General features: G+C 43.0%; 1 protein-coding gene and 1 non-coding gene across 2 annotated transcripts in view; both read left to right on the top strand.

Moving 5' to 3' along the window:
- NSD3 (nuclear receptor binding SET domain protein 3) overlaps positions 1-25,050 on the top strand; it is a 4,286,093-nt gene that overhangs the window by 795,743 nt on the left and 3,465,300 nt on the right. The window lies entirely within an intron of this gene.
- On the top strand, positions 9,025-9,211 carry LOC122812561. The gene has a single exon (XR_006366528.1). It is a non-coding gene; the product is annotated as a U11 spliceosomal RNA (small nuclear RNA).

Below are 25,050 nucleotides of genomic sequence, written 5' to 3'. Positions count from 1 at the left end.
GTCGCTTTTGTGCTAAATTTAACAAGCGCACCATTAAACGAAGATTAGACTGTGCAGGCTTGTTTTTGGGAAAAGGTGTAATTATAACATACCGTCGGATCCATAAAGATAAAACTTTGAAGTCTAAACCGGATGAGTCGTCCGTTATGGACGCCGGTTCTACGGAGCCTCCGGTTGAACCTGTGGACCCGGCCGGGGATTCGGCTGAATTCCATGGGGAACCTTTACTTTTGCAGGAGTTAACCTCTCAGGAGTTAGGCCCGGCTGAGGGTGCTTCTCAGGTGTCTGTAGTTCCATCTTTACAGAAGGTTATTAGGCCTTCTTCTTCAGTGGCTAAAGGCCATGCTAAGGCCAAAACTGGTCATGTTGGCCTGGGTCATAGTTCTAGCTCTCCAGCCCCTGTTCCTAAGAAGCATATGTTAAAAATGGCTGAGGACTTGATTACTTTGATCAGGGGTTCTATGCCCCCCCCAGAGAAGAGGCCTAGGGTGGAGGCAGATTTAGAGGGGATGGATCATTCCTCAGCTGAAGAAATTCAGGAATTTCCTTCTTATTTGGATTCGGATGCAGAGGACTCCTGTCCTTCTGCTTCTCCACCAGAGGATTTTTCTTTTTCCGAGACTTTACATTCCATGAGGGAACATTTCAAGTGGGAAGGTCAGGATTTTTCGGATTCTCGGAAAAGGCTCAGGGAATTTTTGTTTCTGCCTCAGCATAGGCCCTTGGCTATTCCTCCTGTCTTAGAAGTTGTTCAGGATGTTTTTTCTGAATCTTCCCTTAATCCTGATTCTTTACCTCCTGCCCCTGTTAAGCCAGACAGATATTATAGAGTTCCTGAAGCACATAAGTATTTGTACAAGAGCCCTAGAGCTGATCCGGAAACCATTACTCAAGGTCCGAAGGGTATTAGGGCTTCTGTGGCTAAGAATCAAGTTCCTTTGGATAAAGATTCTAGAGCTTTAGATAGATGGGGGAAAAAAGTATACACCTCCTCTATGTTAGCTATGAGAGCTTTGAATTGCCAATTTCATATGCTGAAGTATCAGAATTTCTTGTTAGGTCAATTGAAATCTAAGGTGGATGCTTTATCTGAGGGTATAGAGTGTAGGGAGCTCCAGGAGTTGGTTCATGCATCAGATCAAGTGGGCAAGCATTCTTTGCAGTGTGGTTTCGATGCTCTTCAGGCTGCATCCAGGGTGGCTGCTACAGGTTCAGTTATTCACAGGCATGCCTGGCTTAAGGATCAAAATTTGTCAGAGCATGTTAAGGCTCTGATTTTGGATGCTCCTCTTCAATCTGAAGTACTTTTTGGTCCCCCTGTGGAATCGGTTTTGAAAAAGATGGAAGATAAGGCTAAGTCTATGCAGACGGTCAAAGATTTTCTGCAGGTGCAGCCCCCTAAGTTTAGTAGGAATTGGCCTGCTAGAGGATGGTCTTTTCCTTCTTCGGATACTCAGTCTAAGGGCAGGTCTAGGCGTGGTAGAGGCAGAGCTCACGCTCAGGGTTCTTTCAGACCTAGGACTTGGACTTCTCCTGCACAGTCTTCTGGTGAGGGCAGGGGTCAGCCTTTTCGTAAACAGACCCAATGACCTGTATCTTCTGCTGCCAGACCCTTCTCTACTGGCAGCTCCTCTAGGAGGAAAGTTGGGACTTTTTCAACAAAATTGGCATTTGGTCACCCAGGACAAATGGGTGTTGGATATAATAAATCACGGGTACAAGTTTTATTTTCACACTCTTCCTCCTTTCAAAGGCATGCCAGATGTGCCTCCTCTGCAAAGGATGGAGGCTCAGGAGCAAATTTCTTTACTTTTACAGATGGGGCAATTCAGGCGGTCCCTCCGTCAGAAGTAGGCCAGGGTTTTTATTCCCGTCTGTTCCTAGTGCCAAAGAAAGGAAACACTTGGAGGCCAATTCTGGATTTGTCCATTCTAAATACCTACCTAGACATTCCAAAGTTCAAGATGTTAACATTACAACAACTTCTGCCTCTGCTGGGCAAGGACCACTGGATGTTAACCCTGGATCTCAAAGAGGCCTATCTTCACATCCCTATCAGGCCCAGCTGCAGGAGATTCCTGAGATTTCGGGCTGGTACTTCTCACTATCAGTTCTCTGCATTGCCCTTTGGTTTATCTACTGCGCCCAGGGTATTCACAAAGGTTCTGGCTCCTGTGATTGCTTTTTTCAGACTGAGAGGAATACAAATTTATCCTTATCTGGACGATTGCCTGATTCTTGCTCAAAACAGACAAGTTACTTCAATACCTCCAGTATGTAATGGCAGTTTTAAGGTGCCTAGGGTATTCTGTGAACGAAATAAAGTCCAGTCTAGTACCCTCTCAGGACATGTGCTTTCTGGGTGTGAGACTGAATACAGCTTCTCAGATGGCATTTCTGACCCCGGACAAACAAAGAACTCTTCATCTATACTTCCAGCAGTTATCAGTAATGTCCAGGCTGACTGCAAGGACAGTCCTTCAAGCCTTGGGTTCATGGCATCTTGCATTCTAGTTCTTCCCAATGCCAAACTGCATATGAGGAAGCTACAATGGTATCTCAAAAGTGTGTGGACTCAACACTGCCACCGTTTGGACACTGTCATTCGGATTATACCTTGCATCCAGAAGGAATTCTTGTGGTGGGCTCAGGAATGTCAACTAAACAAGGGACTCTCTGTGACCCGACCAGAGGCGAGTCAGATCTTAACGACGGATGCCTCGGACTTGGCTTGGGAGCACACTTCAATGGGAAATGGGTACAGAACGTGTGGCCTCCCAAACTACTACATTTGCATATCAACATGAAGGAGATGTTAGCAGTCCAATTTGCTTTGATGGCCTTCAAGGACATACTTCAGCCGGGACAGGTGTTGATTCAAACAGACAACACAACAGTCATGTGGTACATCAACAAGCAGGGGAACCCATTCCTACCCTCTTTGCAGGCAAGCAATGATTTTGTGGGAGACTGCTCTGAGTTTGCAAATCAATCTTCAAGCACGATTTCTGCCAGGAGCACAGAACTCCCTAGCAGATGTATTGAGCAGACAAATTGTGGATCCCCACGAGTGGAAACTGGATCCTCAGGTTTTCAAACAATTGACTGTGGCTTGGGGAACTCCAGACATAGATCTGTTCACTTCTCCACTGAATTTTCAACTACCAAAATTTTGCACAAAGATGTTCCACCCAGATGCTTGGAAAGTGGATGCTCTATCTTTCAGCTGGAACAACCTTCACATTTATGCTTTTCCTCCTCTGCCTCTTCTCCCCAAGGTACTCTTGAAAGTCAGGCGGGACAAGCCTTGCATGATTCTAATAGCACCAGATTGGCCACGTCAGCATTGGTATCCTCTGCTGAGGAGTTTAATCCAGGAGCCTCCTTGGCTTCTGCCACAGGTTCCTCATTTGTTGTCCCAGTCAAACAATCATTTTCTCAATGTTCAGGTGCAGTCCCTCCATCTGACAGCCTGGCGTATTCTGTGATGGAGCCGGTGGGGTCTCAGCTTCCTCAACAGGTTTTAGATGTCATTTTGGAAGCCAGGCAGCCTAGCACTAGAAAAGTTTATGCTGATAAATGGAAGAGATTTTTTCTTTGGAGCACTGCAAAGGGTTTTGATGTTTCAGTGCCTAATTTGAGTTTTGCACTACAGTATCTTACTGAATTACTGGACAAGGGTTTGTCATTCTCTTCTGTGAAGGTTCATGCTGCAGCCATTTCTGCTCACTATGATTGTGACCCTCCTTTATTTTCTCATCCTTTGTTCAAACAATTTCTTAGAGGGGCAAAGAATATAAGACCCCCACGTGTAGAGCTCCTACTCCTTCCTGGGATCTCAATTTTGTTTTGGAGAAACTTACTTTACCTCCTTTTGAACCTGCAGCTACGTCTGAACTGAAGTTTTTGTCTTGGAAGACTGCTTTTTTGTTGGCCATTACTTCTGCTAGGAGGGTATCTGAATTGCAGGCACTCATGGCAGTTGAACCCTTTTTGATATTTCAGAAGGATAGAGTTTCTTTGCGGACTAACCCTACTTTTATGCCTAAAGTGATTTCTAATGTGGCCTTGAACCAGTCTATTCATTTGCCTACTTTTTATGCTGATCCCCAAAATAAAAGGGAAAAAGTCTTGCATTCTTTGGATATCCACAGGCAGTTACGTTACTATTTGAGCAGAACTAAGGAGTTCAGACAGACTCAATAGTTATTTGTTTCTTTTGCTTTGAGTTCACAAGGGAAAGCTGTTTCAAAGCAGACTATTTCAAAGTGGATTGGTCATTGTATTGCTTTTTGTTATTCTCATCATGGGTAGGGAGTTCCTCCTGGGATCAGATCTCATTCTACTAGGGCTACTGCCACTTCTACTGCTTTTTGAGGGTGTAGCTACTAAGGATATTTTGGAGGCAGCTACTTGGAGTTCTGTACACACTTTTACTAAGCATTACCATCTCCCTCTTTATTCCAAGTCCAGGGCTGGGTTTGCCACTGCAGTTTTACAGGGCATGTTAGCAGCTCCTAATGGTTTTTAGTTTGCCAACCTCCCTTTTCCTTTGCTTTGGGATTCTACCCACAGGTTATGACTGCAGCAATGTGAGACGAAGAACATAGTACAGTTTTGTACCTACCATAAATGTAGATGTTCGAGGATCTACATTGCTGCAGTCCAATTATCCCTCCCTCCTTCCCCTCTTTAGTTGGTATCTGGCTGTGTTTTTTATTAGGTTTATCCCTCTCTCCACACTGGTAGTTGTTGGGCCTTTACTTTTTTTGGCTCTGGCCTTCTTTCACTCTTAGGCCTTCTGACATCTGGGGCAAGAAAGACTGAGGATATGGCGTCGGTCTTGCGCTTATGTACTACGACGTACTGACGTCAGCTCTAGGCGACAATGACCGACGCCAGCCCAGCTCTTTGGTATTTGGTCTGATCGAGGACAGCGGACTACCCACAGGTTATGACTGCAGCAATGTAGATCCTCGAACATCTACATTTATGGTAGGTACAAAACTGTACTGTATGCCGGACCTGCCACAAAACCAATGGGCAGAGGCACAAAAACAAATTGCTGCTCTCATGGTCATGGGAGCTATTCAAAGAGTACCACAGCAAGAACAGGGCAAGGATTTTACTCAGGACTTTTCTTAGTACCCAGGAAGGACAAAGCCTGGAGACCAATACTGGACCCGTCAATCCTAAATACTTTCCTGCATGTTCCAAAATTCAAAATGTTAACACTACAGCAACTTCTACCCATGCTTTGCAAGAAGGCTTGGCTAGTTACTTTGGACCTCAAGGAGGCATACCTGCATGTCCCAATCAGACAATCTTGCGGAAGATACCTCAGATTCATAGCAGGCTCAATGCATTACCAATTCTCTGCACTGCCCTTTGGCTTATCTACTGCGCCCAGGGTCTTCACAAAATGCCTGGCACCAGTAATTGCATTTTGCAGACAAAAAGGAATTCAAATATATCCCTACTTGGACGACTGCCTTATTCAAGCAGAGAGCAAGGACATTCTTCTAAAGCATCTGGTGTTTGTAAAAAGATTACTAATTTGCCTAGGATACACAGTAAACGAAAAGAAATCAAAACTAGTGCCCTCTCAAGAGATATTTTTCCTGTGTGCAGCTTAAATACAACTGCCCAGGTGGCTTATCTCACGCCAGACAAAGGCAACTGACTCATTACTTTCAAATGATGGCAACAAAGACCCAGCTCCCTGTAAGAAAAATTCTGCAGGCCCTGGGCTTCATGGCATCCTGCATTCTACTAATTCTGTATGCAAGACTGCATATGAGGAAACTACAGAGGCATCTAAAAAGTGTTTGGACTCAACATTGCCACAGCCTGGAGACGATCATAACTTTAATTCCCTGCCTACAACAGGAGTTTCGATGGTGGTCCCAGGCCTGTCACCACAACAAGGGACAGCCTTTCACCTTACCCACAGCCAGGCAGACAATAACAACGGATGCATCGGATTATTCCTGGGGGGCACATATGGCAGGAAAATGTATTCAGGGCACGTGGCCCAAAGAACAAATGCATCTTCACATCAATCAGAAAGAGATGCTAGCTGTACAGAATGCTCTGACAGCTTTCAGGGACCTACTGCATCCAGGACAACTACTAATAAAGACGGACAATACCACAGTTATGTGATACATAAGCAAGGTGGCACACATTCCTACCCGTTATGCAGGCAAGCCATGACTTTGTGGAACACAGCACTGACCTATCAAGTACACCTGCAGGCACAATTCCTGCCAGGAACAAAAAATACACTGGCAGACGAACTATGCAGAAATCTCATGGACACTCACGAATGGAAACTAAATCCACAGGTGTTTAACATGATAACAAGGAAATGGGGACGCCCATACATAGATCTTTTTGCCTCCCCTCACAATTACAAACTACAGAAATTCTGCACAAGAACTTATCACTCTCAAGCATGGAAAGTGGATGCTCTGTCATTCAGCTGGAAAACCCTGACAGTCTACTCTATGCCTTCCCTCCAATGCTTCTACTTACCAAGGTGCTCCTAAAAGTCAGACAAGAGAGGCCAAAAATGATATTGATTGCCCCAGACTGGCCACGCCAGCACTGGTATCCAATCCTAAAGAGCTTGTCTCAAGGCCCAGCCTGGCCTTTACTTCAAATTCCTCATCATCTGACTCAACAAAACAATCAGATTATGCACAGTCAACTCAGAACCTTAAATCTGGCAGAATGCCAGATAATGTAGCCATTCAGACTGCTCCTCTCTCTAAAGCTGTTATGGACGTCATTTTAGAAGCCAAGAGGCCCAGCACTAGGAAATCTTATGCAGAATAATGGAAGCGATTCTGTGCTTGGAACCAGGCACAAGGGCTCGAACCAATTGTTCCAGATATACCTCAGATTTTACAATACCTAACTGAGATGCTGGACAAAGGCCTATCTTTCTCATCAATTAAGACCCATGCCTCTGCCATTTCAGCTCATTACAGTACGGAACCTCCTATTTTTTCACATCCTCTACTAAGACAGTACCTCAGAGGGGCAAAAAACTTAAGACCCCCAAGGAGAGCACCATTACCAACTTGGGATCTAAATTTTGTTTTAGAAAAGCTCACGCTGCCTCCTTTTGAACCAGCCAGCACAGCTGATATAAAATTCTTATCATGGAAAACTGCTCTGCTCCTAGCAATAGCTTCAGCAAGAAGAGTCTCAGAGTTACAGGCATTAATGGCTGTGGAACCTTTCATCATTTTTCACCAGGACAGGGTTTCTCTTAAGACAAACCCAACATACATGCCAAAAGTGGTTTCCAATGTGGCCCTGAACCAAACCATTCATTTACCAACTTTCTACCCAAACCCCCAGAATAAAGGGGAGAGACTTCTGCACGCTTTGGATAAACACAGACAGCTACGATTCTTCTTGGACAAAACAAAAGCTTTCAGAAAAACTGAGCAATTGTTTGTAGCCTATGCTGCAGGATCACAAGGAAAGCCTAGCACAAAGCAGACAATTTCAAAATGGATAGGACACTGCATCCACTTCTGTTATGCACAACACGGCAAATCAGTACCTAAGGGCATTAGGCCACATTCTACCAGAGCAGCAGCCACTTCGGCAGCCTTTCTCAGAGGAGTACCAACCAAAGACATTTTGGAAGCTGCAACCTGGCGTTCAGTGCACACTTTCACCAAGCACTACCACTTGCCTCTCTACTCTAAATCCAGAGCAGGCTTTGCCACTGCAGTTCTGCAGGGCCTGGTAGCCTCTCCAAATCCAATTTAGACCCAGCCGCCCAGCCTCAGCTTTGGGATTCAACCCAAGTGTAATGAACAACAGTGAAACACGATGAACATAGTACAGTTGTGTACCTACCATAAATGTAGATGTTCGAGTGTATTCACTGTTGAAGTCCAGGTTACCCACCCACCATTCCCCTTTTTCTTTGCTGGGACTTCTCTGTACTTCTTAACTCTATACAACCTATGTGGTGTATTTGCTTGTAGAGGAAGGATATGTTTACATTAGTACATACATACTTTTTGGCCTAAGTTATTCTTTTCAGCCTTCCTATCTGGGGGCACCTGACATCTGGGGCAAGAAAAACTGAAGAAAATGGCGTCTGTTGCATCTTTTATACCCCTGGCGCACTGACGTCAGGGAAGAGGCGACAGCAACCGACGCCGGACCTAGACTTTGGAACTTGGGCCGACTGCGGGTAGCCTGCCAGCAGGATAACCCAAGTGTAATGACTGCAACCGTGAATACACTCGAACATCTACATTTATGGTAGGTACACAACTGTACTTTTTCTAGAAGAGAATGATTGAATGTGCTCTATAGAAATTCAGGATGCATATTGCCACATAAAGATGGACAAATGCTCCAGAAGGTTCCTCTGCTTCTGGCTGGGAGCCATTCCTTTCCAATTCAGAGTGCTGCCCTTTGGTCTTACCACAGCCTCTAGGGTGTTCCCCAAATGCATGGCAGTAGTAACAGCTCACTTGAGGCTACGTGGATTGACTGATGTTCTTAGTGTTTCACTGTTGCAGATGGTCTTCGTGTTTCACTGTTGCAGTCATCACTCTCTGGTTATCTGCCTGCAAGTAGCCCTCAGTTGGCCCGAATACCAGAGTCTTGGGATTTCTGCAATTGATGATGTCGCTTCATCCATGACGTCAGGTCTTCAGGGGTATAAAACATGCAGCTGATGCCATTACATTAGCTTTCGCACCAAACCCGGGGCACGAAGTCTGGTTAATATAAATTTTTTTTCCCCCAAAAAAAAATTCCCAACCCTTTAAAAAAAAAGGGTTTCCAACGGCCCGGGGGGCCCCTTTTTTTGGGGGGGGGTTTTTTTTGGCCCCCCCCAAAAAATTTTTTTCGGGGGTTTTTTTTTTTAAAAATTTAAATTTGGGGGGTTTTTTTTTTTAAAAAAAAATTTTTTTTTCTTTTTTTTTTTTAATTTTTAAACCGGGGGTTTTTGGGGGGGAAGAAAAAAAAAGGGTTTTGCTTTTTAAAAATTTTTCCCCCCCCAAAGGGGGCCCCCCCCGGGGGAAAAAATTTGGGGAAAGGGGGGGAAACCCCCGGGGGGGGAAAAAAGGGCCCCCCCCAAAAAAATTTTGGAATTTTTTTTGGGGAAAAATTTTTAAAAAAAAAATTTTTGAAAAAATTTTAAAAGGAAAATTTTTTTTTTTAATTTTTTTTTCCCCCCGGGGGGGGGGTTTTTTTTCCCCCCCCCCCCCTTTTTTTTTTTTTTTTCAAAGGGTTTTTTCACCCCACCCCTTTTTTATTTTTTTTTTCCCCCAGTTCCCCCCCTTTTTTTTTTTCCCCGGTTTTTTCAAACCCCCCCCGGGTTTTTTTTTCCCCCCCAAAAACCCCAAAAAAAAAGGCTTCCCTTTTTTTTTTTTTTTTTAAAAAAAAAAAAATTTTTTAAAAGCCCAAAAATTTTTTTTTTTTTCCCGGTTAAAAAAAAAACCCCCTTTTTTTTTTTATTTTTAAAAAAAAACCCCCCCAAAGGGTTTTTTTTTGTTTTTTCCCAAAAGGGAATTTTTCCTTTTTTTCCTTTTAAAATTTTAAAAAAAAATTTTTTTTTTAAAAAATTTTTAAAAGGAAACCCAACCCCCCCCCTCCCCCCCGGGGGGAAAAAAAAAAAACCCCCTTTAAAAAAATTTTTTTAAATTTTTTTTGGGGGAACCCCAAAAGGGGTCCCCCCTTTTTGGGGCCCCCCCCGGGGTTTGGGGGAAACCCCCCAAAAAAAAAAATTTTTCCCCCTTTTTTCCCCGGGCCCGGGCCCCCGGGGGGAAAAAATTTTTTTTTAAAAAAAAAACCCCAAAAAAAAAAATTTTTAAAAAAATTTTTTTCCCCGGGCCCCCAAAAAGGGAAAAACCCCCCCCCAAAAAAAAAAAGGGGCTAAAGTTTTTTTTTAAAAAAGGGGAAAACCCCCCCCCCAAAAAATTAATTTCCTTTTTTTCCCCCAAAGGGGGGGGTTTTTTAAAAACTTTTAAAAAAAGGGGGGGTTTCAAGGGGGGGAAAAGTTTTTTAAAAATTTTAATTTTTTTCCCGGGGGGGCCCCCCCCAAAAAAAGGGGGGTTTTTTTTTCCCCCTTTTTTTTTAAAAAAAATTTTTTTTTTAAAAATTTTTTTTTTTCCCCCCCGGGGAAAAAAACCTCCCCAAAACCCCCCCTTTTTTTTTTTTTTTAAAAAAAAAAATTTTCCCGGGGTTTGGGGAAACCCAAAAAGGGGAAAAAATTTTTTTTTAAAAAAAGGTTTTTTCCTTTTAAAAAAAAAAAAATTTTTTTTCCTTTTAAAAACCGGGGAAAAAATTTTAAAAAAATTTGGGGGAAAATTTTTTTACTTTTTCCCCCAAAAAAAAAAAAAAAGGGGGGGAAAAAAACCCCAAACCTTTTGGGGGGGGAAAAAAAAAACAAAAAAACCTTTAAAGTTTTAAAAACCCCCTTAAAAAGAAGGGGGGCCCAAAAATTTTTGGGGAAAAATTTTAAAAAAAGGAAAAAAAAAAACCCCTTGGGGTTAAAAATTTTTCCCCCCTTTTTTTTCCCCCCTTTAAACCCCCCGGGGAAAAAACCCCCCTTTTTCCCCCCCAAAAAACCCCCCCAAAAAAAGGGGGGCCCCCAAAAAAAGGGGTTTTTTAACCCCCCTTTTTTTATTTCCCCCCCAAAAAAAAACCCCCAAAAAAGGGGAAAAAAACCCCGGGAAAAATTTTTTCCCCCCCCCCCAAAAAAAGGGGGGGTTTTTTTTGGGGGGCCCAAAAAAATTTTTCCTTTTTTGGGTTTTTTAAACCCCGGGGCCCTTTCAAAAAAGGGGGGGAAAAACCGGGGTTTCCGGGTTTTTAAAAAAATTTTTGGGGAAAAAAAAAAAGGGAACCCCGCGGGCCCCCCTTTGGGGGGCCCCCCCTTTTTCCCCCCCTTTTTTTTTCCCCCCCAAAAATTTCCGGAAACCTTTTTCCCCGGAACTTAAAATTTTAAAATTTTTTTTTTAATTTTAAAAACCCCCCCTTTTTAAAAAAAATTTAAAAAAAAAAAAAAATTTTGGTTTAAAAGGGGCCCTTTTAAAAAAAATTTTTTTTTAAAACCCCCCTTTTAAAAAAAAAAGAAATTTTTTCCCCGGCCAAAAAACCTTTGGAAAAAAAAAAAAACCCCCCGGGCCCCCCCTTTAAAAATTTATTTGAAATTTTTAAAAAAAAAACCCCAAAATTTGGAAAAAAATTTTAAAGTTTTCCCCCCTTTGGGGAAAAAGGGGGGGGAAAAGGGGGGGAAAAAAATTTTAAAATTTCCAAATTTCCCGGGGGAAAATTTTGGGGGGGGGAAAAAAAATTTTTCCCCCGGGAAAAAAAACCCCCCCTTTATCAGAAAAAAAGGGGGTTTTTAAAAACCCCCCCAAAAAAAAAAAAACCCCCCAAAAAATTTTTTAAAAAAAAAAAAAATTTTTCCCCTTTTAAAATTTTTTGGGGGGGAAACCCCAAAAAAACCCCCCCAAAAAAAAAAATTTTAAAAACGGGGGGGCCCCCCCCAAAAAAAACCCCCCCAAAAAAAGGGGCCCCCCCCCCCAAAAACCCCCCCAAAAAAAGGCGCCCCCCCCCCAAAAAAAAATTTTCCCCCGGGGGAAAACCCCCCCAACCCTTTTTTTTTTAAAAAAAAAAAAAACCCGGGGGGGGCCCCCCCCCCCCAAAAATTTTCCCCAAGCCAAAAATTTTTTCCCCCCCGGCCCCCCGGCCCCCCTTGGGGGGGGAAACCTCCCAAACCCCCCGGGGGGTTTTTTCCCCCCCCCCCAAAAGGGTTTTAAAAAAAACCCCAAAAAAAAAAAAAATTTTTGGGGGGCCCCAAAAAAAAAAAAAGGGGGGGCCCCCCAAAAGGGGGGGCCCCCCTTTTCCCTTCCTTAAATTTTTTTCCCCCCCCCCCAAACCCCCCCCCTTTTTCCCCCTTTCCCACCCCCAAAGGGGGAAAAAACCCCCCCCAAATTTTCCCCGGGGGCCCAAAACAAAAACCCCCCCCCCCCCCCCAACCAAATTTTTTTAAAAACCCCCTTTTCCCCCTTTTTAAAAAAAATTTTTTGGGGGGGGCCCCCCCCCAAAAATTTTAATTAATTTTCCCGGGAAACCCTTTTTTTAAAGGGCCCCCTTGGGTTTCCCCCAAATTTTTTTTTTTTTTTTTTAAACCAAAAAACCCCTTTTTTTTCCCCGGGGGGGAAATTTTTTTAAAAAAACCCCCCCCCCAAAAAACCCAAAAAAAAAATTTTTTTTTTGGGGGCCAAAAAATTTTTCCCCAAAAAACCCCTTTAAAAACCCCCAAAAATTTTTCCAAAAAACCCCCCCCCAAAAGGGGCCAAAAATTTTTTCCCCCTTGGGTTTTTTCCCCCCAAAAACCAAATTTTTTTTTTTTTTCCCCCCCCCCCCCTTTAAAAATTTTTTGGCGGTTTTTTTTTTTTGGGGAAAAAAATTTTAAACCCCCCCCGGGGTTTAACCCAAAAAAAAGGGGGGAAAAAAAAGTCCGGTTTTCCCCCCAAAAATTTTTTTTTTTTATTTTTTTTCCCTTTTTAAATTTTTTTTACTTTTTTCCCTTTTTGTTTTTTTTTGGGGTTTTTTCCGGGGGAAAAAACCGGGGGTTTTTTTGGGGGGTTTTTTTGGGGGAAAAAAAAAATTTAAATTTTTCCCCCGGGGTTTTAAAAAACCCCCCGGGGCCGGAATTAACTTTTTTTTAAAAAAACCCCTTTTTCATTTTTTAAACCCCCTTTTTTTAAAACCAAGGGTTTTTTTTGGGGGTTTTCCCCCGGGGCGTTTTAAGGGGGTAAAAAGTTCCTTTTTTGGGGAAAAAAAATTTAAAAACCCACCCTTTTCAAAAAAAAAAGGGGAAAAAAAATTTTTTTTTTTTTGGGGTTTAAAAATTTTTTTTTTTAAAAAAAATTTTCCCCTTTCCCTTTAAAAAATTTTTTTTTTTCCCCAAAAAAATTTTTTTCCCCTTTTTTAAAACCCCCTTCCCCCCCCCCTTTTTTTTTTGGGGGCCCCCCCTTAAAAATTTTTTTTCCCCCTTTTTTTTGTTTTTAAAAAAAAAAATTTTCCCCTTTTTTTTTAAAAAAAATTTAAAAAAAGGGGAAACTTTTTTTAACCTTTTAAAAGGGTTTTTTAAATATTTTTAAAAAATTTTTTTAAATTTTTTTTTTTTAAAAAAATTTTTTTCCCGGGCCCCCCCAAAACCCGGGCCGGGGCCCCTTTTTTTCCCCCCCCCAAACCCGGGCCCAAAATTGGGGTTTAAAACCCCCAAAAAGGGGGCCCCCTGGGGGCGGCCCCCCCCCAAGCCCCCCCCCCGGGGGGTTTTTTTAAGGGGTTTTTTAAACCCCGTTTTTTAAAAACCCAAACCCCCAAAAATTTAAAAGGGGGCCCAAAAACCCCCCCCTTTTTTTGGGGGGGGTTTTTTCTTTTTTTTTTTTTGGGGCCCCCCCCCCCCAAAAAAATTGGGGGTTTCCTTTTTAAAAAAAAAAATTTTTTTTTTAAAAAACCCCCCCCCGGGGGGGGAAAAAAAACCTTCCCCCCCCTAAAAAAAAAAAAAAACTAAAAGGAAGATTCCTTTTTTAAAAAGCCCCCCCCTTTTTTTTTCCCCCCGGGGGCCCCCCCAAAAATTTTTTTTTTTTTCCCTTTTCCCCAACCCCCCCCCCAAAAAAAATTTTTAAAATTTTTTTAATTTTTAAAAAAAAACCCAACCCCCCAAAAAAAAGGGCCCCCAAATTTAACCCTTTTTTTAAAAAAAGGAAGAAAAAAGGGGGGGGAAAATTTTTTTTTTTGGGGGGAAAAATTCCAAAAAAAAAAAAAGTATTTTTTTTTGGAAAGGGGAAAAAAAACCCCAAAAAACCCAAAAAAAGGGGTTTTTTTGGGGAAAAAAGGGGAAAAAATTTTTAAAAAGGGGGGTTTTTCCGGAACCCCAAAAAAAAAAACCCCCTTTTTTTGGGGGGGGGAAAAAAACCCCAAAGGGGGGCCAAAAAAGGTTCCCCAAAAAAAAAGGGGGGGAAAAAAAAAAGGAAAAGGGGTGGGAAAAAAAAAAAGGGGACCAAAAAAAAAAAAAAAAAAATTTTTGAAAAAAATTTTTAAAAGGCCCCCTTTCGGGAAAACCCCCCCCCCCCCAAAAAAGGGGAAAAAAAAGGGGGGGCCAAAAAAGGTTTAAAAACCAAAAGGGGAAAAAAAAAAAAGGGGGCCCCCCCCGGCCCCCTTTGCCCCCCCCAAAAATTTGGGGGAAAATTTTAAATTTAAAATTTAAAAAAAAAAAAAGGGGGGGTTTTTTTTAAAAAATTTCCATTTCCCCAAAAGGAACCCCCCTTTTTCCCCAAAAAAGGAAAAAAACCCCCCTTTTTAAAAAAAAAAAAAAGGGGGGGGTTTTTTTAAAATTTTTTCCCCAAAAAAAAAACCCCCCTTTCCTTTTCAATTCTAAACACATCCGGGGCCCAAATTAAAACTTACAGCAGCTTTTCCCCCGGGGAAATTTTTTGGGGGGGAAAAAAAAAACCCCCCCTTTAAAAAAGAAAAATTTTTTTGGGAAATTTTCCTTTTTCCCTTTTTTTCCCCCCCTTTTTCTTAAAAACCCCCCCTATTTTTTTAAAAAAAACCCCCCAAAACCCCAAAAATTTTCTTTGGGGGGCTTTTCCCCCCCCAAAAAAAAATTTCCCAAAACAAAAAAACCCCCCTTTTCCCCTTTTTTGGCCCCCCCCCTGGGTTTTTAAAAAAAAACGGGGGGTTTTTTTTTAAAAGGGGTTTTTTTTTTTCCCTTTTTTAAAAATTTTTTTTTGGGGGAAAAAAAGGGGGCCCCCCCAAAAAAAATTTTTTCCCCCCCTTTAAAAAAAAATAAACCCCCCCCAAAAAAAAACCCCCCCTTTTTTTGGGGGGGGGGGGAAAAAAAACCCCCCAAAAAAATAAAAAAAAAAACCCCCCCCCCCCCCCCTTTTTTTTTTCCAAAATTTTTTTTGGCCCCCCCCCAAAAAAAATTTAAAAAACCCCCGGGGGTTTTTCCCCCCCCCCCCTTTTGGGCCCTCCCCCTTTTTTTCGGGAAAAAAACCCCCCCTTTCAAATTTAAAAAGGGCCCCCCAAAAAACCCCAAAAAAAACCCGAAAAAAATTTTTCCCCCCCCTTAAAAAAAAATTTCCCCCCCCGGGAAAAAAAGGCCCCTTTCCCCCTTTAAAAAAAAACCCCCCAAAAAAAAAAAACCCCCTTTTCCCCCCCCCCTTTTTAAAAAAAATTTGGAAAAATTTTTTTTAAAAAAAAAAAAAGGTCCCTTTATTTTTTCCCCAATTTAAATTAAAAATTTAAAACCCCTTTAATTTTTTTAAAAAAAAAAAAAGGGGGAAAAAAAAATTTTTAAAAAAAAGGGGAAAAAAAAAGGGAAAAACCCCTTTTTTTAAAAAACCCCCCCCCAAAACCCCCCCCCTTTTTTTTTCCCCCCCAAAAAAAAAAAACCCCCCCGGGGGAAAAAAAAAAAAAGGAAAAAAGGGCCGGGGAAAATTTTTCCCCCCCCCCAATTTAACAGGAACCCCCAAAAACCCCCCCCCAAAAAAAAAAAGAAAAGGAAAATCCTTCCCCGGGGGGGGGAAAAAAGGGGGCCCAACCAAAAAACCCCCAAAAAAGGGAAAAAACCCCGGGAAACCCCAAGGGGGCCAAAACCCCCTTTTTTCCCCCCCCCTTTTTTTTTTTAAACCCAAAAAAATTTTTTTTAAAAAAAAATTTTTTTTTTTAATTCCCCTTTTTTCCCAAAAAATTTTCCAAACCCCCCCCCCCCCTTTTTTTTTAAAAAATTTTTTTTAAGGGGGGGAAAAAAAAAAGGGGGGGTTTTTTTTAATTTTTTTTAAAAAAAAAGGGGGGGGGGTTTTTTCCCCGTAAAAAAAAATTTTTAAAAAAAAAAGGGGGGTTTTTTAAAAAGGGGAAGGGGTTTTTTTTTTGGGGGTTTTCCCCCCCCTTTTTTCCCTTTTTTATTTAAATTTTTTGCAGGAAAAAAATTTTTGGGTTGGGGCCCCCCCCCCAAAACCCGGGGGCTTTAAAAACCCCCAAACCCCCCCTTTTTTTAAAAAATTTTTGGCCCCCCCAAAAAAAAAGGGGGAAAAATTTCCCGGGTTTTTGGGCCCCCCGGGTCCCTTAAATTTTAAAACCCCCCCAAAACCCCCCAAAAAAAATTTTGGGCTAATTTAAAAAAAATTTCCCCCAATAGGGGAAAAAAAAATTTTTTTTTTCCCCCCCCCAAAACCCCCCCCACCCAAAAAATTTTCCCCCGGGCCCCCAAAACCCCCCCCCCCCCTTAGCCTTTGGGAAAAAAATTTCCCAAAATTTTCCCCCCCGGGGTTTTTAAAAATTTTTTTTTTAAAAAAAAGGGGGGATTGGGGGGCTCCGGGGGCCCAAAAAAACCCCCCCCCCCCTTCCCCAAAAAACCCCCCCCCGGGGGGGAACCCGGGGGCCCCCGGCCCGGGGGGGGGGTTTGGGGGTTTTTTTCCCCCAAAAAAAGGGGTTAAAAAGGCCCTTGGAATTTTTAAAACCCCCCCCCGGGGGCCCCCCCCTTTTTCCCCAAAAAGGGGTTTTTTAAACCCCTTTTTTTTTTTCCCCCCCGGTTTAAAAAACCCCCAAAAAAAAAAAAAAAAAAACCCCAGGGGGAAAAAAAAAAATGGGGGGCCCCCCCCCAATTTTTTTAAAAAAAAAAAAAGGGGGAAAAAAGGGGGGGGCCCCCCCCCCCCCAGGGAAAATTTTTTTAAAAACCCCCCCCCTGGGGGCCCCCCCCGCCGGGGGGGGAAAAAACCCCCCCTTTTAAAAAAAACCCCCGGGGGAAAAAAAAAGGGGGGAAAAAAGCCCCTCCCCAAAAAAGGGGGGGTTTTTTTTTGGGGCCCAAAAAAAACCCCCCCCTTTTTTCCCCCCCAAAAAAAGGGGGAAAAAAAAAACCCCCTTTTTTGGGTTTAAAAACCAAAAAATTTTTTTTTTTTTAAAAAAAAAAATTCCCCGGGGAAAAAAAAAAAAAAGGGGGGGGGGGGAAAAAAAAATCCCGGGGAAAAACCCCCCCCTTTTTTCCCCCTTTTTTGGGGGGGGGGGTTTTTGGGGGGGGGTTTTTCCCCGGGGCCTTTATGGTTTTTTCCCCCTTTAACCCCTTTTTAAAAACCCCTTTTGGGGTTTTTTTTTAAAAGGGGAAAAAAAACCCCCCCCAAAAAAATTTAAATTTTTTTTGGGGCCCCCCTCCCCCCCAAGGGAAAGGGGAAAAATTTTTTAAAAAAGGGTTTCCCCCCTTTTTAAAAAGGGGGGGGGAAAAATTAAAGGGGCCCCCCAACCCCCCAAAAAGGGTTTCCCGGGGGTTTTTCCCCCCCTTTTTTTTTCCGGGCTTTAAAAGGGAATCCCAAATTTCCCCCCCAACCCCAAAAAAAAAAAAAGGGGGGGGTTTAAAAAAACCCCCTTCCTTACCCCCTTTAAAAAAACCCCCCCTTTTTTACCCCAAAAAAAAAGGGGGAGAAAAAAAAATTTAAAAAAAAAAAAAAGGGGGGAAAAAAATTTTTTCCCCCCAAAAAAAAAAGGAAAAAAAAAATTTTTCCCCCCCCCCGGGGGGAAAAAATTTTGGGGCCCCCCCTTTTTGGGGGAAAAATTTTTTTTTTTTTCCAGGGCCCGGCCTTTTAAAAAAAAACCCCCCCCCCCCTTTTCCCCCCCAAAAAAATTTCCCCCCCTTTTTTAAACCCCCCTGCCCAAAAAAAAATTTTTTTTTCCCCAAAAAAAGGGTTCCCTTTTAAAATTTTTCCCCCCCCCCCTTTTTTTGGGGTTTTTTTTTAAATTTTTTGGGGGTTTTTTTTAAAAATTTTTAAATTTTTTTTTTTTTTTTTCCCTTTTTTTTAAAAAAAAATTTTTTAAAAAACCCCAAAGGGGAAAAAACCCCCAAAAAAAAAAAAAGGGGGGGAAGCCTTTTTTGGGGGAAAAAAACCCGGGGGGTTCCCCCCCCGGCCCCTTTGGGCCCCGGGGGTTTTTCCCGGGCCCCCTTTTTTTTTAAAATTTTTAAACCCCCTTTTTGGAAACCCCTGGGTTTTTTTTTTTAAAAGGGGCCCCCCCAAATTTTGGGGGGTTTCCCCTTTATTGGGGGGGGGGAAAAGGGGGAAAGGCCAAACCCCCCAAAAGGGGGGGGGCCCCGGGGGGGTTCCTTTGGGGAAAAAATTTGGCCCCCCCCCCAAGGGCCCCCCGGGGTTTTGGCCCCCAAAGGGGGAAAAAACCCCCCCCTTGGCCCCCTTTAAAGGGAATTTCCCCCAAAATTTTAAACCCCCCCCCGGGGCCCCCCCCAAGGGGTTTAAAATTTTCCCTTCCCCACCCTTTTAAAAGGGTGGAACCAAAACCCCCAAATCCCCCCCCCTTTTTTCCCAAAGGGGGGTTTTCCCCTTTTTAACCGGCCCTTTCCCCCCCCTTTTTTTTCCCCCCCCTTTTTTTTTCCTTCCCTTTTCCCCTTTAAAAAAAATTTTTTTAAAAAACCCCCTTTTTGGGGGGGGGTTTTTCCCCCCCGGGTTTTTCTGGAACCCCCCCGGGGCCCCCCCTTTCCCCCCAAACCAAAACCCCCCTTTTTTCCCCCCCCCTTTTTTCCAAACCCCCAAAAAAAATTCCCAAAAAACCCCCCGGTTTTTAAAAAAAAACCCCAAAAAAAAAAGGGGGGGTTTTTAAAAATTTTTGGGCCAAAAAAAATTTTCCCCAAAACCCCAAAAGGAAATTTTTTTTTTTCCCCCCTCCCCCCGTTTTTTTAAACCCCGGGGGTTTTTTGGGGGGCCCCGGAAAAAAACCCCCAAAAAATTTTTTTTTGGGGACCCCCTTTTTTAAAAACCCCCAAAAAGGGATTTTTTAGGAAAAAAGGGTTTTTCCTTTTCCCCTTTTTCCCCCCAAAAAATTCCCCAAAAATTTTTTTCCTTAAAAAAAAAATTTTTTTCCCCCTTTTGGGTTTTAAAAAAGGGGGCCCCCAAAAACCCTTTTTTCCCCCAAAAAAAAAAACCCCCCCCAACCCCCCTTTTTTTTTTTTTTTTATCCAAAAGGGGAAAAAACCCCAAGGGTTTTTTGGGCCCCCAAATTTTAAAAAAACCCCCAAAACCCCCACCCCCCTTTTGGGGAAAAAAGGGGCCCTTAAAATTTCCCCAAAAAAAAGGAAATTTTTTTGGGGAATTTTAAACCCCAACCCCCCCCCCCCAAAAAAAAAAAATCTTTAAAAAACGGATTTTTCCCCGGTTTTTAAAAGGGGGGGGGGAAAAAAAACCCAAAAAAAAAAATTTTTTTAAACCCCCCCAAAAAACCCTTTTTTTTCCCAAAAAAGGGGGTTTTTTTCCCGGGGCCGGGCCCCCCCCAAAAAAGGGGGGGAAAAAAAAGGGGTTTTTTTCCCTTAAATTCCCCAAAAACCCCCCCCCCCCGTCCCCCCCCGGGGGAAATTTTTAAAAAAATTTAAAATTTTTAAAAAAATTTTTTTTTTAAATTTTTTGGGGCCCCAAAAAAAATTTTGGTTTTTAAAAAAAACCCCGAAAAAAAAATTTGGGGGGGGCCCCGGATTTTTAATTTTTTGGGGGGGGGGCCCCAAAAAGGGGGGCCCCCAAAAAAAAACCCAACCCCAAAAAAGGGGGGGGAAAAAAAAATTTTTTAAAAAACCCCCCTTTTTTCCCCCGGGGTTTTTTCCCCCCCCCAAAATTTTTTGGCCCAAAAATTTTTTTAAAAAAAAAATTTTTTTTTTGGGGGGAAACCAAAAAAGGGGGGTTTTTTTTTCCCTTTTTTTTCTTTTTTTCCGTAAAAAAAAAAAAAATTTTCCCCGAAAAAAAAAAAGGGGGGAAAAAAACCCCCCCGGTTCCCAAAAAAAAAAAATTTTTTAAAAAAAAAAAGGGCCAAAACCCCCCTTTTTTTCCCCCTTAAAAATTTTTTTTTTGGGGTTTTTTTTTAAAAAAAAAATTTTTAAAAACCCCCTTAAAAAAACCCCCCCCTTTTTCTTTTTTTTTTGGGGGGGTTTTTTTCCAAAAAAAGGGGGGCCCCCCCCCCCCCAAAAAACCCCCCAGGGGGCCCCCCAAAAACCCCAAAAGTCCAAAGGGGGGTTTAAAAAACCCCCCCCAAAAGGGGGGAAAAAAAAAAACCGGCCCCAAGGGGTTTAAAAAAAAAAACCCAAAAAAACCCCCAAAAAAGGGAAAAAAAAAAAAAAAAAACCCAAACCCCCCAAAAAGGGGAACCCCAAAAAAAACCCCGCCCAAAGGGGGGAAAAAAAAAAAAAAAAAGGGGTGCCAGCTTAAATGAAACAGCCCAGATGGCTTACCTCACGCCAGACAAATAAAAACAATTGACTGAATACTTCAAAAAGACAGCAACTTTTACCCAGCTCACTGCAAGGAAAATCCTGCAGGCATTGGGGTTCATGGCATCATGCATTCCACTAATCCCATATGCAAAGCTGCATATGAGAAAATTACAATGGTACCTGAAAAGTGTATGGTCTCAACACAGACACAGCCTCGAAACAAATATACCTATCATTCCCTGCCTTCAAAAAGAGTTCCTATGATGGGCTTAAGCATGTCAAACAAACAAGGGTCTTCCTTTCGTCTTACCTCCAGCAAACCAACCCATGACAACAGATTCTTCAGACTACGCCTGGGGAGCACACATGCAGGACAGTGCATACAGGGCAAATGGTCTGCAAAACAAATGCATCCTCACATCAACCAAAAGGAGATGCTAGCTGTGCAAAATGAACTGACAGCCTTCAAGGACCTCTTGCATCCAGGGCAACTTCTAATAAGGACCGACAACACCACAGTTATGTGGTACATAAACAAACTGGGAGGAACACACCCCTACACTTTATGCAGACAGGCTATGACCTTATGGAACACAGCTTTGACCTACCAAGTACAACTACAAGCACAATTCCTGCCAGGAAAGGAAAACATATTGACAGACAAATTAAGCAGAAATATGGCAGACCCTCACGAGTGGAGACTACACCCACAAGTATTTTCAATGATAACTCAAAGATGGGGATGTCCAGACATAGATCTATTTGCCTCCCCCAACAATTACCAATTACAAAAATTCTGCACAAGGACTTATCACTCCCTAGCCTGGAAAGTGGATGCTGTATCATTCAGTTGGACAGTACTGACCGTCTATGCCTTCCCTCCACTACCTCTATTGACCAAGGTATTATTGGAGGTCAGATCAGAGAGACCACAAATGATCCTCATTGCTCCGGACTGGCCACGCCAGCACTGGTACCCATTACTAAGGAACTTGACTCACAGCCCTCCATGGATCTTGCCTCAGTTCCCATTACTGTTGACTCAGAAAAACTATCAAACCCATCACAGCCAGCTCAGAACTCTAAATTTAGCTGCATGGAGAATTCCTTAAATTATCAATCAACACTTCTCTCAAAGGATGTCCTGAATGTAATTATGGAGGCCAGGAGGCCCAGCACCAGGAAGACTTACTCAGACAAATGGAAAAGATTTTGTGCATGGCACCAGGCTAAAGGTCAAAATCCTTGGATACCAAACATTCCTCACATACTGCAATACCTAACTGAGATGCTACACAAAGGCCTTTCCTTCTCCTCCATTAAGATCCATGCTTCAGCCATTTCAGCTCAATATATCTGGATCCCCATTTTTCTCACACCCTTTACTTAGGCAGTTTCTCAGAGGGGCTAAGAATATAAGACCCCCCCCCCCCCCCAGAAAACCACCAACACCAACTTGGGACCTGAACTTTGTTTTAGAAAAGTTAACACTACCTTCTTTCTAACCAGCATTCTCAGCAGAACTACAATACTTGTCTTGGAAAACAGCCTTGTTACTGGCTATTACCTCAGCACGCAGGGTCTCAGAACTACATGCACTTGTGGCAGTGGAACCTTTCATCATTTTCCATCAGGACAGAGTCTCTTTACGAACTAACCCTACCTTCATGCCCAAGGTAGTATCCAGTGTGGTTTTGAATCAGACCATTCATTTACCCACCTTTTATCCTAACCCACAGAATAAAGGAGAAAGGCTCCTTCACTCTTTGGACATTCACAGACAGCTACGTTACTATTTAGATAAGACAAAGATCTTCAGAAAAACTGACCAACTCTTTGTATCATATGCTGCAGGTTCACAAGGAAAGCCTATTTCAAAACAGACCATCTCCAAATGGATAGCACACTGTATCCGCTTTTGCTACTCGCACCATGGGAAGGCAGTGCCTGTCAATATTAGATCCCATTCTACCAGGGCTACTGCAACCTCAGCAGCCTTTCTCAGAGGGGTTCCAACCAAAGACATTCTGGAGGCAGCTACTTGGAGTTCATTGCACACCTTTACCAAGCACTACCACCTTCCATTATGCTCAAAAACCAGAGCTGGTTTTGCCACTGCAGTTCTGCAGGGCATCCTAGCATCACCTAACCCAGTTTAGTACCAGCCACCCTTCCATAGCTTTGAGATTCTACCCAAGTATGATGACTGCAGCAGTATAGCACGATGAACATAGTACAGTTTTGTACCTACCATAAATGTAGATGTTCGAGTGGTTATACTGCTGCAGTCCAGGTTACCCTCCCTCCATCCCATCTACATACCAGGGTGTTAGTTACAACTCCATGTACATCAATCTGTTGGATGCATGTCTATATGGTGTATTTGCTAACAGCTAGTACTATTGCTTATCTACTAAGGTATTGCTGCATAGCTATTGTATTGCCTTCCTAGTTGGGGGCACCTGACATCTGGGGCAAGAAAAACTGAAGAAAATGGCGTCGGCTGTCTCTCTTATACCCCTGTTGCACTGACGTCAGGGAAGAGGCGACGACAACCGACACCGGACCAAGACTTTGGGATTTGGCTGACTGCGGGACCGCCTGACGACAGGATAACCCAAGTGTGATGACTGCAGCAGTATAACCACTCGAACATGTACATTTATGGTAGGTACAAAACTGTACTTTCAGGCCCTTATTGTAGCTAGATATTTTCGCTCACAGTCCTCTATTTCCGATATGGCTTCGGTAAGCCATCTGACAGCAGAACTTCCGAAAAAATTTAAGGATAAAGAGAGACAGACCACACAGGTCCATACCTATCGACGACGCTTCCGTTAAGCTAGTCGTCAGTTCTCTGGTCCTCAGTGAGGTGCTTTTGCAGCCCTTGATGCCCGTTTCTGTGGATTCCCAGGCCACTACAGAGACCCATTCGGACTCCAGTATACTGCCAAACTCTTCTTCGATTAAGGATCTTGCAGTTCTCTCTAACTTGGATGGGACCAGAACTGCTGAGCAGGCACCGGCTTCTGAGGAAATTCTTCACAGTACCAATTCTTGACACAAACCGGCGACTTCTTTCACGTCTACCGTTCTTTCGAAAACTACTGAGTTTGTAAGGCCCAGGGTACGAACCATGCCCAAGAAACCGATGACCCAATCTCAGACACCTGCTTCCTTGCCTCAGTCTCAAATGCTTAAAATGGCAGAAGACCTTATAATTCTGATCAGGGGAAGCCAAGCTACCCCTTCCAAATGAGAGATCTGTCCCCAGTAGTTTTATCTGAACAGGAGTCTGATGACTCTGATGCATTTGAATATGAAGACATGCAACCCCTTTCTGCTTATGAGGATTCTGATGCAGAGGAATCCATTCGTTCAGCCTCTCCACCTGAGGACTTTTCCTTTGAGGAAACCCCTCATACTTTAAGGCAGCATTTCCAATGGGAATGTCAGAGCACTACCCTCAGTCTAAATAGAGACTCAGAGAATTCTTTGACCTTCCACAGGACAGACTCCTGGCCATTCCCCCTGTCCTGGATGTTGTTGTTGATGTTTTCATGGAATGTAGTTTCATAGGTTCATACTAGGCTATCTGCCCAAGGGCATTTATAAGCCTAGCCCATAGTTATGTGGCTTTCCCACCCCTTTAGTTTGAATAAAACTATGCCTATTATTTTGCTGTGCCTCTGTCAAGCAGTGACACTGAAGTAATCCCTGGGGTATATCTGCGATCTCCCATCCATTGGTCAAGATTCCTCTTGTACAAGGCCAGCGAGGTGCTCTGCCTCACATGTACCGGGATTTTGTTCCACAGCATAGGGAGTCTCTGGGTGATGAATCTGTCCCTCCAGCACGTTCTATTAATAACCGTGTCAAGGTTTAAGTCTCCCGGCCTTGTGGTTCTGAGGGATCTAGATTTTTTGAGGTGAAGCATATTCATCAAATCTGGGTTTGACATGGCCTTATATGTCAGGCACAGGTCACCTCTGAGCAAGCGGTATGAGACTGAATAGAGCTGGAGTTCTTTCAGTCGGGCAGCATAAGACATATTTTGAGACCCTTTATCCTTTTGGTGAGGAACTTTTGGGGCCTTTCCAGCTGCTGCAGGTGTCTGGTCAGATACATTCCGAATGGGGCATTGTACTCAATCATAGGTCTAATGAGTGATGAGTACAGGGGGACGATGACCTCCCTTGATCTAGATGTGAATCCCTTCATGATCAGGTGGGCAATGTAGAAGGTTTTCCTAACTACTTTAGCAACATGAGTGTCAAACGAAAGGCTACTGTCAACCTGGGTCCCCAGATCCCTGATGACTTCTTCTGTGCTCAGTGGATTGCCACATATATGGTAGCTAGGGGTAACCTTGTTTTTTCCCAAAGGGTATGACTATGCATTTCTTGGCGTGTAACTTTAGGCCATGGCTCTGGCACCAGTTATCTGTTTCTGTGAGGCCCTTCTGAAGGATATGTGTGTCAGATGTGTTTTCGACTATGGCGCCCAGTTTGCAGTCATCTGCAAACTTTGTCAGCCATAACCCTCCTGTGTTTGCTTGTACTTCAGAAAAGTAGATGCCGAACAAGAGTGGACCCAGGACTGAGCCCTGTGGGACACCACTTGTGACAGGCTTTGAGTCTGACATGGCTCCATCAACTCTGACCCTGTGGGTTCTGTCACTTAGCCAGTTTGCAACCCATCTTGTGATGTATGGGTTTACATTCAAGCTGATGAGTTTTTCGAGGATACCTGAGTGGGGTATTGTGTCGAAGGCCTTTGCCAGGTCGAGGTAG

The sequence above is a fragment of the Protopterus annectens genome, chromosome 9.part0 (genome assembly GCF_019279795.1).
Source record: "Protopterus annectens isolate FY-2018-M chromosome 9.part0, PAN1.0, whole genome shotgun sequence".
Lineage (NCBI taxonomy): Eukaryota > Metazoa > Chordata > Ceratodontiformes > Protopteridae > Protopterus > Protopterus annectens.
This window is presented reverse-complemented; position numbering and strand designations above follow the sequence as displayed.